At 37.3% G+C, this 12,426-nt stretch overlaps 1 protein-coding gene across 1 annotated transcript in view; it reads right to left on the bottom strand.

Annotated features, from left to right (window-relative positions):
* The window catches only part of LOC114889100 (zinc finger protein 420), a 93,055-nt gene that overhangs the window by 65,316 nt on the left and 15,313 nt on the right, over positions 1 to 12,426 (bottom strand). The gene's annotated exons all lie outside the window — the stretch shown is intronic.

The raw sequence follows: 12,426 nt of genomic DNA on the forward strand, positions 1-12,426 counted from the left end.
ATTTTTCTATTGGATCAAATAAATGTATTATGGGGAAGAATGTAAAATCAACATAGTTGGGTTTTGTTTGTTTTATTTTTTAAGAAAGATAATTTCAAAGGTAGCCCTAGGGTAACCGCTTTTTCCTCTGCCACAGCCCTTCAAAGTAGACATTCTTTCTTTTCTACTATTAAGGGGACATTATTGGGTAAGTTTGAGAGGCCATCCAACTAATAAAACAATAAAATAACTTTATGCATAAGAAGAGTGAATTTCATTAGAGTCCAGCATTAGTCAGATTTCCTGAATTCTAGATCAAACCCTTGTCCCCATTTTCTTTTGAACATACCTTGGCTCACAGAGAGCAAAGAACTTAGGGCTGTAGGTCTGTTGGCAAGCCTGGACTTGTCTTCACTTGCGTCAAGACCTCATGGCCTTTTAAAAAAAAAAAATCACAAACTTGTGAATTTCCAACACAAAGGAGATGGAGCTGTCATTTCACCGCTCCTTCGGAGGGGAAAGCTAATAAAGCTTGTTTGATTTTCAGGACCATTTACCAAATACTTTGATCTCTTCCAAATAATGTGAATGGAGTAGCAAGTTTGGTGACCAAGATTGTTGAATGAATGAACCTGTGTGCTTGATCCAGTATAGCTATGTGAAATAAAGATGGTCAAATTGCACTGACTTAGAGGGAGTCGAAGTGTTAAAGTGGAGCAAAAATTTTGTCATTGTATACATGGGAGACGTAGATTGGTTTTTTTTTTTTTTTTAAGAGATACACATTCTGGTTTCAAATTGGACAGCATGCATTGATCTCAAGCTACCTCTGTTTGATTCTGGGTTATCTCTTTTGGCTTTTGAGTAGTTGTGATGACTTCTTGCAAGAGAAAGGAGGCTATTGTTTAAAGTAAAAAACAGGAATTATTATTAACCTGAGATGAATAGGTTCCATGTGGATGGGCTTCTTATTGTATGTTAAACTTGTGACATTTTGTATGTATAGATAAATGTGATTTTTCTTTTCAGAGAAAGTATAGACAGCTTTATCAGATTGACGGAGGTACTTTGACCCAAAAAAGTGAAGACCTTTAGAAATACAGACTGCAGGAGCTGAGGAGGACTTTTTTTTAGCATACCATGTAATATACTTAATATAAAAAATAGTATATATTTTTTGGAGGGATATGGCTCCTGTCAATGGTAACCTTTGAGGCTAGAAGAGAGGACTTACAGTAAAGGGGAAGAAGTGACAAAGAGGACTTTAAGCATTACTGATAATCTATTTTTTCCTTACAAGGAAAACATATTACTCATGTATTTAAATTTTAATTTTAAAATTCAAAAGAAAATGGAGACGCTGAAGATTTTGGAGCAAGAAAGTGAGTCAAGAATCCTAAACTCTGTGGAAGCAGACAAAATCCAGAAAAACATGCAGAAGACTGCAGAGAGGAAGGAAACTCAGGCAATAATTTTTCATAGGCCCCAGGTGCCTTGTTGTTTATCAGCTGGCAGTTTCAGATTTATGTTATGGCCTATTTTGACCTTGTAGACCCTTAAGGATTAGTTACTACTTCAACCCAGCAACTAGAGCCCTGTGGTAGTGGTTACCCATGAACAGCACTGGTGAGTATATTCTTTTTCCTGGCATTGGATCATTTTCTTTGAGAATCTTTATCAATGCTGGCCAATGATTTTGACCTTCTGCCAATAGATTGGGGTTTATACCAGCACATATGAGTCAGACATTTAATCAGTGATCTCAGGAAAGTATTTAAGGTACTCTAGTATTTTTATACTTATTTTTCAGTTTTTATTAAAAAAAATTTTAAGCTATAGGAAAAGCAAGAGAATATTATAATGATGTACACTCTATATCCTTTACATACATTCAACAGTTTTTAACATTTTTCACCATTTTCTTAATCTCTGTCTACACCTATTTACATATTTTTGTTTGTTTTTTGCTCTATTTATGAGTAAGTGCAACATTATGAGTATTCATTATCAAGAAAACACGTAAGAAATTTAACATTGATTCATAATATCTAATACATAATCTGTATTTAAATTGCCTTTGTTGTTTCCCTGATATCCTATATGTGCATTTTTACAAAACTGATACAGGGACTTCCCTGGTGGCGCAGTAGTTAAGAATCTGCTTGCCAGTGCAGCGGATGCGGGTTCAAGCCCTGGTCCAGGAAGATCCCACATGCCACGGAGCAACTAAGCCCCTGTGCCACAACTACTGAGCCTGCACTCTAGAGCCCGTGAGCCACAACTACCGAGCCCACACGCTGCAACTACTGAAGCCCGTGCACCTAGAGCCCGTGCTCTGCAACAAAAGAACCGACCACAGTGAGAAGCCTGCGCACCGCAACAAAGAGTAGCCCTCGCTCACCACAACTAGAGAAAGCCCACGTGCGGCAACAAAGACCCAGCACAGTCAAAAATAAAATAAATTTATTTTAAAAATTAATACACAATCCAAATCAAGGTCACATATTGCATTGGATGGGCCCTTTTTAAAAAAAACAATATATTTCACAGTTCGGGAGGCTGGGAACTCCAAGGTCAAGGTACAGGCAGATTTGGTTCCTGGTGAGAGCACTTCCTGGGTAACCATCTCGCTGTTTTCTCACATGGTGGAGAGAGGTCATATCTTTTTAATGTAGAGCAGTATTCCCCTTACCTGTTTTGTGTTTCACAATGACATTTTAAAGAGTCGAAGAAAAAAAAAAAAAAAAAAGTCGAAGAATCTAGAACGTTTGTCTTGTACAGTGCCTAACATTCTGGATTTGTTTGTTTTGTCATGATTAGGTTAAGTTTAAATATATTTGACAAAAATACTAGGGGTGGTGCTGTATACTTCCTATTGTATCACATCAAGAAGCACATAATTTAAGTTTGATCCATTATTGGTAATACTAAAGTTGATCACTTTGAGTAGTGTGTGTACCTGATTTCTCCATAATAAACGTTGCTTTTTTTCTTTGTAAGTCAAGAAGTAATCTGACAGGAATATTTTGAGACCATTTCACATATAACATTTTGCCTAATGTTTTTAGCATCCGTTGATGATTCTTGCCTAAATAAGTTATAAAATTAGGGCTCACAGTGGTGATTTTTAATTTTATCATTCTCTTATATAAAAGCTTTGCCTTTCCCCCCTTTTCTTCTCTATGTCTGGGTTTTCTATTTTGAGTATCTCTGACTGATGGATTTTTTTTGTCATTTGAAGTATTTTAGCACAAGGAACAAAGTATTTTAGTCCATTTATTACCATCATTCTTTGTGTTGCTCAAATTGTACAAATTTGGCCTCTCAAGCTGGCTCCTGTAATCCCCATTTGTCATTGAGCAATTCCTTACTTTTTGATACAGGTATTCAAGACTTATATTGTACATTCTCTGTCCCAGGCCTGGAGTTAGCCACTTTCTGAGGAGATTTTTTGAGATGATCTTTTCAAATATATATCCTTAACAAAGATATAGTTATTTGTGGTACACATGCAGTGGAATGTTATGCATCCAATAAACTTGGATTTATAAAGATAATAAATTTTAAATTAACAAGAATGAATCTTAAATATTTAATTCAGTATTATATTGGTGATATCTACCCATGTTCATTATTAATGTGCTATATAATATATGTGAATGGCTGGATAGATAGTCCTATTCTATTGTTTAGATTTACCACAATTTATTTAAATCCCTATGATGAACATTATGTTGCCATTTTTTTCAACATAATAAATGATACTCCCATCAGCACTCTTTTGCATTCACTTACGGGCGCCTGTCAAATTGTTACTTCTGAGAAATCAATAAAAATGAAGAGTTAGGTTAAAGATGAGGATATTTATCAAGCATTATAATATAAAAGGTATAGGTACTTAAGAAAGGTACAAAGATGAAAAGTTGTTTTTAACCTAGCAAAGAAGATAAAAGCTGTACTGAAGTAATTCTAAGAGTATATAAAAGTCATTTCCAAGTTACAAATACATGTTCTGGAAGTTCAGAGGAGGGATATATTCTTCCCACAGGGACTACTGTTATCTCATATACAAAATATAAAGGACTTTTTTTTTTTTTTTGCGGTACGCGGGCCTCTCACTGTTGTGGCCTCTCCCGCCGCGGAGCACAGGCCCCGGACGCGCAGGCCCAGCGGCCATGGCCCATGGGCCCAGCCGCTCCGCGGCACGTGGGATCCTCCCAGACCGGGGCACGAACCCGTATCCCCCGCATCGACAGGCGGACTCCCAACCACTGCGCCACCAGGGAAGCCCAGAATCTCTTGATAGTAATGGATTTTGTGAGGTCAGCTTTACTTGCAGTTTTTCTTTTGATGACCTTATTAAATCAAAACTGAAGATAGTTGAATAAGGCAACTTGATAGCTGTTTGGGATAGTTTGGTCCAATTGGGCTGGTCCAGAAGTAAAGTTAAATAGACTAGCACTATTTTAGGTACTAGCACTATTAAAGGTATTTAAACCTTTAGCAAAAGGTTTAAATAACTTCCAGTAATTATGTTTTAGGCAGGAATTGAACACACAACTGTATATTTCACAAACAAAACACTCATTCAAATTTCAAGAACTCACAATAAACTCAAATTAGGAAAAATATAGCAATAGTTTAAAAATTATCCAGAGTCTCTATTTCTTTTTTTCTTATTTGAAAACAGCTTCTATTTAACCAAGTATAAAAATGTTAGAAAAATATACATGTTCTTGAGCATAATAAATGGTCATTATTGAAAACTTTAGAAATAAACTTAAAAAGAAAAAAAACTTAATCACTGATAATCTCATAGCCAAGAGATAACCACATTCTAGGTTTATCCTACCAAGTGCCATTTATATATTTATATAGTCACAGAAAATGATGTCATATACTATATACTGTTTAATAATCTGCCTTTTCCGTGTTTTGAAACATAAAATATTGCATTGAAATTCATATACCTTTCAAATGTTCATAATATTTAAAAACAGACCATTAGTGTTTTGAAGTAATGATGGAATACATTTTGAGTATTTATGACTGAGTTGTTAAAAGTTGTTAATATGGTATATGTTTTATTGTGACATGTATATTAAAGATTACATGGAATCTGTTGAGCATCATAATTTCTTTTAATCATTCTATACTTGTCAGAATGCTGGAACATATCTGAATAGTTCCTCATTCATGATGGCCATCTCCTAGATCTTGATCTTGGCTTTGGGTGATTAGGAATTTGTCATTGCAGGGGCTAGTGACTTTCAAGACTTCTCCTAAGAGGAGGAGAGATCATTGAACTCTATGCTGGAAAACTAGAGGGATCTCATCTGGCTAGAGAAGGACATCTTCTTACCAAAATTTTAAATCTATCATCTGGAGCTTGTTTGTCCCTTTGTGTTTTTTCCAAGTGCTTGCCTGTATTTTTGGTTCATGTTCTCAGAAAATAGAGCTTTGCAGAGTTGTGCAAAGACAACTCTGCCCATAGCTATATTTTCCCATCGTTCACACTTTTTTCTAGGTCTTCCTAGGATGGCCTTGCTTTCCTGATAACCATGGAAATGGGGTTCAGTTATTGAACAGCCAGAGCCTGGCCTGTTCCTTATCTTTTGCTATATGTAAGATGGTTAGATTCTAATCTCATTATAATGTCCTTATTGAATCATGAGATAAACGTAGTTGAAGGACAAGCGACAAGAGTCTAGGTGAGTGAGGAGAAATCACACAAGGTGAAACCATTGCCTAATAAAGTTCAGTTTTTCAGTTAACAGGAATTATTACAATGTTATTTGAAAAGTTGCCTTAGAAGCTACAGTACAATGGGGGAAATTAAAATTAAGTCCACTTCAGTATGACCTAGCAAAAGAATTTAATTTTCATTCCCTCTGTTAACTGGTAGCTTTCAAAGATAGTTTCTATTAAATTTGGGTATATCTAAAAGAATATTTATTAAATATATTTAAGGTGTAATGGCTCACAATACAGCAAAACCTGTGTACCAACTACCTATTTTAAGAAAGAGGATATTACTACTAACTTTGAAGACCCCCTACATATCTACTCCCTTTCCTTTCCCCACAACCATAATAGTTATCCTGAATTTTGTGTTCATAATTCTGTTGCTTTTCTTTATAGTTTGAACCATGTACTCCAAAACTATGTTGTTTATCTATGCATATATTTTAGTTTTATATAAATATACATTCTATGATTTGCTTTTTAAAAATATTTATTTATTTTGGCTGCTAAGTGTCTTAGTTGCAGCACACTGGATCTTCATTGCGGCACGCAGGATCTTTAGTTGGGGCATGCAGGCTCTTAGTTGCAGCATGCGGGCTTCTTATTTGTGGCAGGGGGACTTCTTAGTTGTGGCATGCAGGCTCTTAGTTGCAGCATGTGAACTCTTAGCTGTGGCATGTGGGATCTAGTTCCCCGACCAGGGATCGAAACTGGGCCCCCTGCATTAGGAGCATGGAGTCTTACCCACTGGACCACCAGGGAAGTCCCTATGACTTGCTTTCTTTGTCAACATATTAGTGTGAGATTTAGCCATATAGCTATAATTCATTTTCACTTCTGTATGGTATTCTATTGCATGAGTATATCATGTTTTTAAATCCATTTTCTATAATAGCAATGTAGATTGTTTCAAAATTTGATATTACAGTGCTGCTATAAACATTCTTGTACATGTTTACTGATGGATATGCAGAGGTTGCTCTAGTGCAGAGGTGTGCAAACTTTTTCTATATAAAGACATATAGGAAATACTTTAGACTTTGCAGGTCCAATAGCCTCTATTACAACTCATCAGTTCTGCCATTGTAGCATGACAGCAGCAATGGACAATATGTAAAAGAATGAGTGTGGCTGTGTTCCAATAAAACTTTATTTACAAAAACAGGCAGTGGCAGGATTTAGCCAGTGGGCCATAGTTTGCCAGCCTCTATTCTAGGATATATATTATGAATGTGGTATCACTAAACATAGGGTATTTGGAGCATGCAAATATCTTCAGCTTTACTAGACAATGTGCAATATTTTCCAAAGGAGATTTTTCAATTTTTATTCTTTACTAACATTTGAAATTCTGAAAATTTTAAGTTTAGGCCAATCTGGTATATGGATATGAAATGAAATCTCATTTTGGTTTTAATTCGCATTTCCCTGATTAAGTTTTTTTGTTTTGAAACATATGTTTATTGACCATTTGTCTAACATGAAATGCCTCTTAAAGTTCTGTGCTCATTTTTTTCTTGGGTTGTCATTAATTATAGAACTTCATAAAAAATATTTTGGATGTTTTTGTGTTAGTCATATGTGTTGAAAATATCTTCTCCCAGTTTATAGCTTGTCTTTTCATTCTCTAGGGAATCTTTTAATAAATAGAAGTTCAATGTCAAATTTATTAAAATTTTTTAAAGACGTGTTCTTTTTTTGTGTTTTAAGAAATCATTATCTTACACTAAGGTCATAAATTTAGCCTCCTACATTATCTTCTTAAGGGTTTATAGTTTTGTCTTCCACATTTTTGGTTGTTATAAAATCTTTTGGGGGATTTCCCTCATGGCACAGTGGTTAAGAATCCGCCTGCCAACGCAGGTGACACAGGTTCAAGCCCTGGTCCGGGAAGATCCCACATGCCATGGAGCAACTAAGCCCTGTGCTCTAGAGCTCGTGAGTCACAACTACTGAGCCCTGCGTGCCACAACTATTGAAGCCCGCATGCCTAGAGCCTGTGCTCCGCAACAAAGACAAGCCACCACTATGAGAAGCCCACTCACTGCAATGAAGAGTAGCCCCCACTGGCCGCAACTAGAGAAAGCCCATGCGCAGCGATGAAGACCAATGCAGCCAAAAATAAATAAATAAATAAATAATACTTAAAAAAAAAATCTTTTGGAATCAATCTCTTTCTGTAAAATAAAGGAGTGTAATTTATATGTGCATGCACAGCAAATGTCCCGGAATATGAAAAGGCTATCTTTTCCCCTATTATTGACGGTCATAAATTACGTTATACGTAGGAGAGTTCCCTTTTTTCCACACCCTCTCCTTCTGGTGGCAGATGTTAACTAGACTTACTGTGGTGATCATTTTGCAATATATGCAAATGTGGAAAAATCATGTACACCTGAAACTAAAATAATGTTTATGTCATCTATACCTAAAAAGAAAAAAAAAAAGATTTCCTACCTCGAGGAAAAAACTCTCAAAATTTCATGATGGAATAAAAACTTGAAACCATTTAACACAATCTATCAAACAAGAAAAAAAAATTCAGATTATTTTTTGTATACCAGAATTGTTTTTATTTTGGTGCATTTGTCTTAAGCCAAATATTAATTTTAAAACTTAGCTATTAAGCATTCAGTCAAAATGTGGTTTCAATGAACTTCTCCAAGGAACAGTATTATATGAAATTTTAATTTAAATTTCTTTACGTACTGGAAATACATTTCAAATGTATTTCTTCATTTGGGTCACGCTCAAAGAAGCTTGAGAAACACATCATATTCTAAAACCATATACTAAGGGAATGAAAATGACTTGAGGCTGTGTCAAGTCATCTTTCCATCATAAACAAGTCTTAGAAATATAATTTCTAATCTCTGGAATTATAATTAACCTAGAAAAGGTAAATCAGACATTCTGGATAAGTGGTATTCCTTTGCATTCTTTTAATTGTATGTTAGATGTTATTTATGTTTTACGTAGAGTATATCTATTATCATTTACAGCATTTATCTATTATTATCTGTTCTTGTTTGATTTTGAAACTAGGGCTATGGTACTTGCCTCACAGAATGAGCTTCAAAAATTTTATTAGGGGAGGGGTTTTGAAAATTTTCAAGTGTAGAACTAATTGTTCTAGATTTCTCATAAAACACAAACTACTAGGGAGGTGGTCTAGTGGTTAGGATTCGGTGCTTTCACTGCCATGGCCCAGGTTCAGTTCCTGGTTGGGGAACTGAGATCCCACAAGCAGTGCAGCATGGCTAAAAATAAAAATAAAAACAAAACCCTACAAACTACTAAATCTCAACTGAGATAAAGCAGATATCCCAAATAACCAGATAACCATAAAGAAACTGAATTTATACTGTAAAGCTCCCCAAAAAGAAATCCTGGGGCCCAGGTGTCTCCACTGGCAGTTTATTACAAACATTTGAAGAATGAACACAGATGTTACACAACTTCTTCCAGAAAATAGAAGAAACACTTCCCAACTCATTTTATGAGACCAGTACTACACTGATCCCCAAGTGAGACAAAGACTTGGGGGAAAAAAAAAACCATCATAATTTTAGACACAAAAATCCTCAACAAAATGTTAGCAAATCAAATCCAACAAGGAAATTATACAACATACTGAGTGGGATTTATTACAGGTATATAAGACAGATTTGACATTTAAAAAAATCAATGTAATCCACCATATCAACACGTTGAAGAAGAAAAATCCTATGATCAACTGCTTCAGAAAAATTTTAATTGCTGCAGAAAGAGCATTCGATAATATCCAACATCCATTCATGATTAAAAAAAAAAAAAACCTCAAGAGATTAGGAACAGAGGGGAACAACTTCAATTTAAAAAAGAGCACCGGGAGGGTGGAGTCAAAATGGCTATTAGGACACGGAATTTACACCTCCTCACAACTAGGGCACCTACCAGGCACCAGTGGGGGACCATGGTACCAAAGGGTATGGGAGAAACCCCCAGCAACTGGGTAGGACGTAGGGCATGAGGGGAGAGAAGCGGAAGGAGAAGTGGAGGCGGGATGGGACTGGCGCCCCTGAGGGACGGCTGGGGGAGGGGAAGGGAACCCATGCCCAAAGGGGGAAATTGGGGAACCACTGGGAGGGCAGAGAATCAAAAGGGAGCATGGCCAGCTTTCCCCTGCCCACTTGGGCCCCCAGGAACCTGCTGAGATCCCGGGCCTGATCCTCTGCCCACCTAGGCCCCCTCCAGCCACGTGGGTCCTGAGGGAGTGGGAGGGAGGGATGGGGGAGCAAAAGTAAAGGCCGGACCTCTGGGATCAGCACACTTGAGGGGTGGCTAGGGGAGGCAAGGAGTTCCTACACCCAGTGAGACCCACTCACGGTTAGGGGTCCAGTGGCAACAGGGGAGACCCTGTGGGAGACAGTGGGGAGGGGCGCAAAGGAACAGAAGGGAACAGAGCCAGTGCTTTCCCTGTCCACTTAGGCACCAGGGAGACTGTTGGGCTCCCAGGCCTAATCCTCTGCCCTCAGAGCCTCTCCTGCCATGCAGAACCAAAGCCCTGCCCTTACACCCCCACCCAGCACCCTACCTCTACACTCGGTGACCCCCTGCAACGAGCTGGGCCTAAACCCCACCCACACTCCATCACTCAGGGCTCTACCTCCAAACTCCAAAATCCCACACTGCAGAGACCCTGCATTAGACGTGCTGCCTCTCCCCCTCTGTGCAGGTCTTAAGCAGAGGCCCCGCTCCACACTTGAACTTTGCCCCACCACTCCCCACCCCACACTCAAACGTCACCCACCCCCCGCCTAGGCCCCACCCACCCTAAACCCCACCCTTGCCTAAGTTCCACCCCTTCCTAAACCCCGCCCATTAAATGCACCAACCTTCAAAGTATAGGGGTCCCAGAAGAAGAAGAGAAAAAGAAATGGTCTGAGAAAATATTTGAAGAGATTATAGTATAAAATCTCCCTAACACAGGAAATAGTCAATGAAGTCCAGGAAGCACAGAGAGTACCATACAGGATAAAACCAAAGAGAAACACATCAAGACACATATTAATCAAACTATCAAACATTAAATACAAAGAAAAAATATTAAAAGCAGCAAGGGAAATAACATACAAGGGAATCCCCATAAGGTTAACAGCTGATTTTTCAGCAAAAACTCTGCAAGCCAGAAGGGAGTGGCAGGACATATTTAAAGTGATGAAAGGGAAAAACCTATAACCAAGATTACTCTACCCGCAAGGATTTGCTTTAAAGATAAGCAAAAGTTAAGAGAACTCAACACCACCAAACCAGCTTTACAACAAATGCTAAAGAAACTCCTCTAGGCAGGAAACACAAGAGAAGGAAAAGACCTACAATAACAAACCCAAAACAATTAAGAAAATGGTAAGAGAAACATACATATTGATAACTACCTTAAATGTAAATGGATTAAATGCTCCAACCAAAAGACATAGACTGGCTGAATGGGTACAAAAACAAGACCCGTATATATGCTGTCTACAAGAGACCCACTTGGGACCTAGGGACACATACAGACTGAAAGAGAGGGGATGGAAAAAGGATATACCACACAAATGGAAATCAAAGAAAGCTGGAGTAGCAATTCTCATCTCAGACAAAATAGACTTCAAAATAAAGACTATTACAAGAGATAAAGAAGGACACTATATAATGATCAAGGGATCAACCAAGAAGAAGGTATAACAATTGTAAATATTTATGCACCCAACATAGGAACACCTCAATACATAAGGCAAATGCTAACAGCCATAAAAGGAGAAATCAACAGTAACACAATGACAGTAGGGGACTTTAACACCCCACTTTCACCAATGGACAGATCATCCAAAATGAAAATAAATAAGGAAACACAAGCTTTAAATGACACATTAAACAAGATGTACTTAAGTGATATTTATAGGACATTCCATCCAAAAACAACAGAATACACTTTCTTCTCAAGTGCTCATGGAACGTTCTCCAGGATAGACCATATCCTGGGTCATAAATCAAGCCTTGGTAAATTAAAAGAAATTGAAATCATATCAAGTATCTTTTCTCACTGCAATGCTATGAGACTAGATATCCATTATAGGAAAAAACTGTAAAAAATACAAACACATGGAGGCTAAACAATATGCTACTAAATAAACAAGAGATCACTGAAGAAATCAAAGAGGAAATAAAAAATATCTAGAAACAAATGACAATGAAAACACGACGACCCAAAACCTATGGGATGCAGCAAAAGCAGTTCTAAGAGGGAAGTTTATAGCAATACAACCCTACCTAAAGAAACAAGAAAAATCTCAAATAAACAACCTAACCTTACACCTAAAGCAATTAGAGAAAGAACAAAAAAAACAAACCCCAAAGTTAGCAGAGGAAAGAAATCATAAAGATCAGATCAGAAACAAATGAAAAAGAAATGAAGGAAACAACAGCAAAGGTCAATAAACCTAAAAGCTGGTTCTTTGAGAAGATAAACAAAATTGATAAACCATTAGCCAGACTCATCAAGAAAAAAAGGGAGAAGACTCAAATCAACAGAATTAGAAACGAAAAAGGAGAAGTAACAACTGACACTGCAGAAATATGAAGGATCATGAGAGATTACTACAAGCAACTATATGCCAATGAAATGGACAACCTGGAAAAATGGACAAAATCTTAGAAAAGCACAACCTTCTGAGACTG

Source organism: Monodon monoceros, unplaced genomic scaffold (genome assembly GCF_005190385.1).
Source record: "Monodon monoceros isolate NGI ecotype Baffin Bay Population unplaced genomic scaffold, NGI_Narwhal_1 Super_Scaffold_10, whole genome shotgun sequence".
NCBI lineage: Eukaryota > Metazoa > Chordata > Mammalia > Artiodactyla > Monodontidae > Monodon > Monodon monoceros.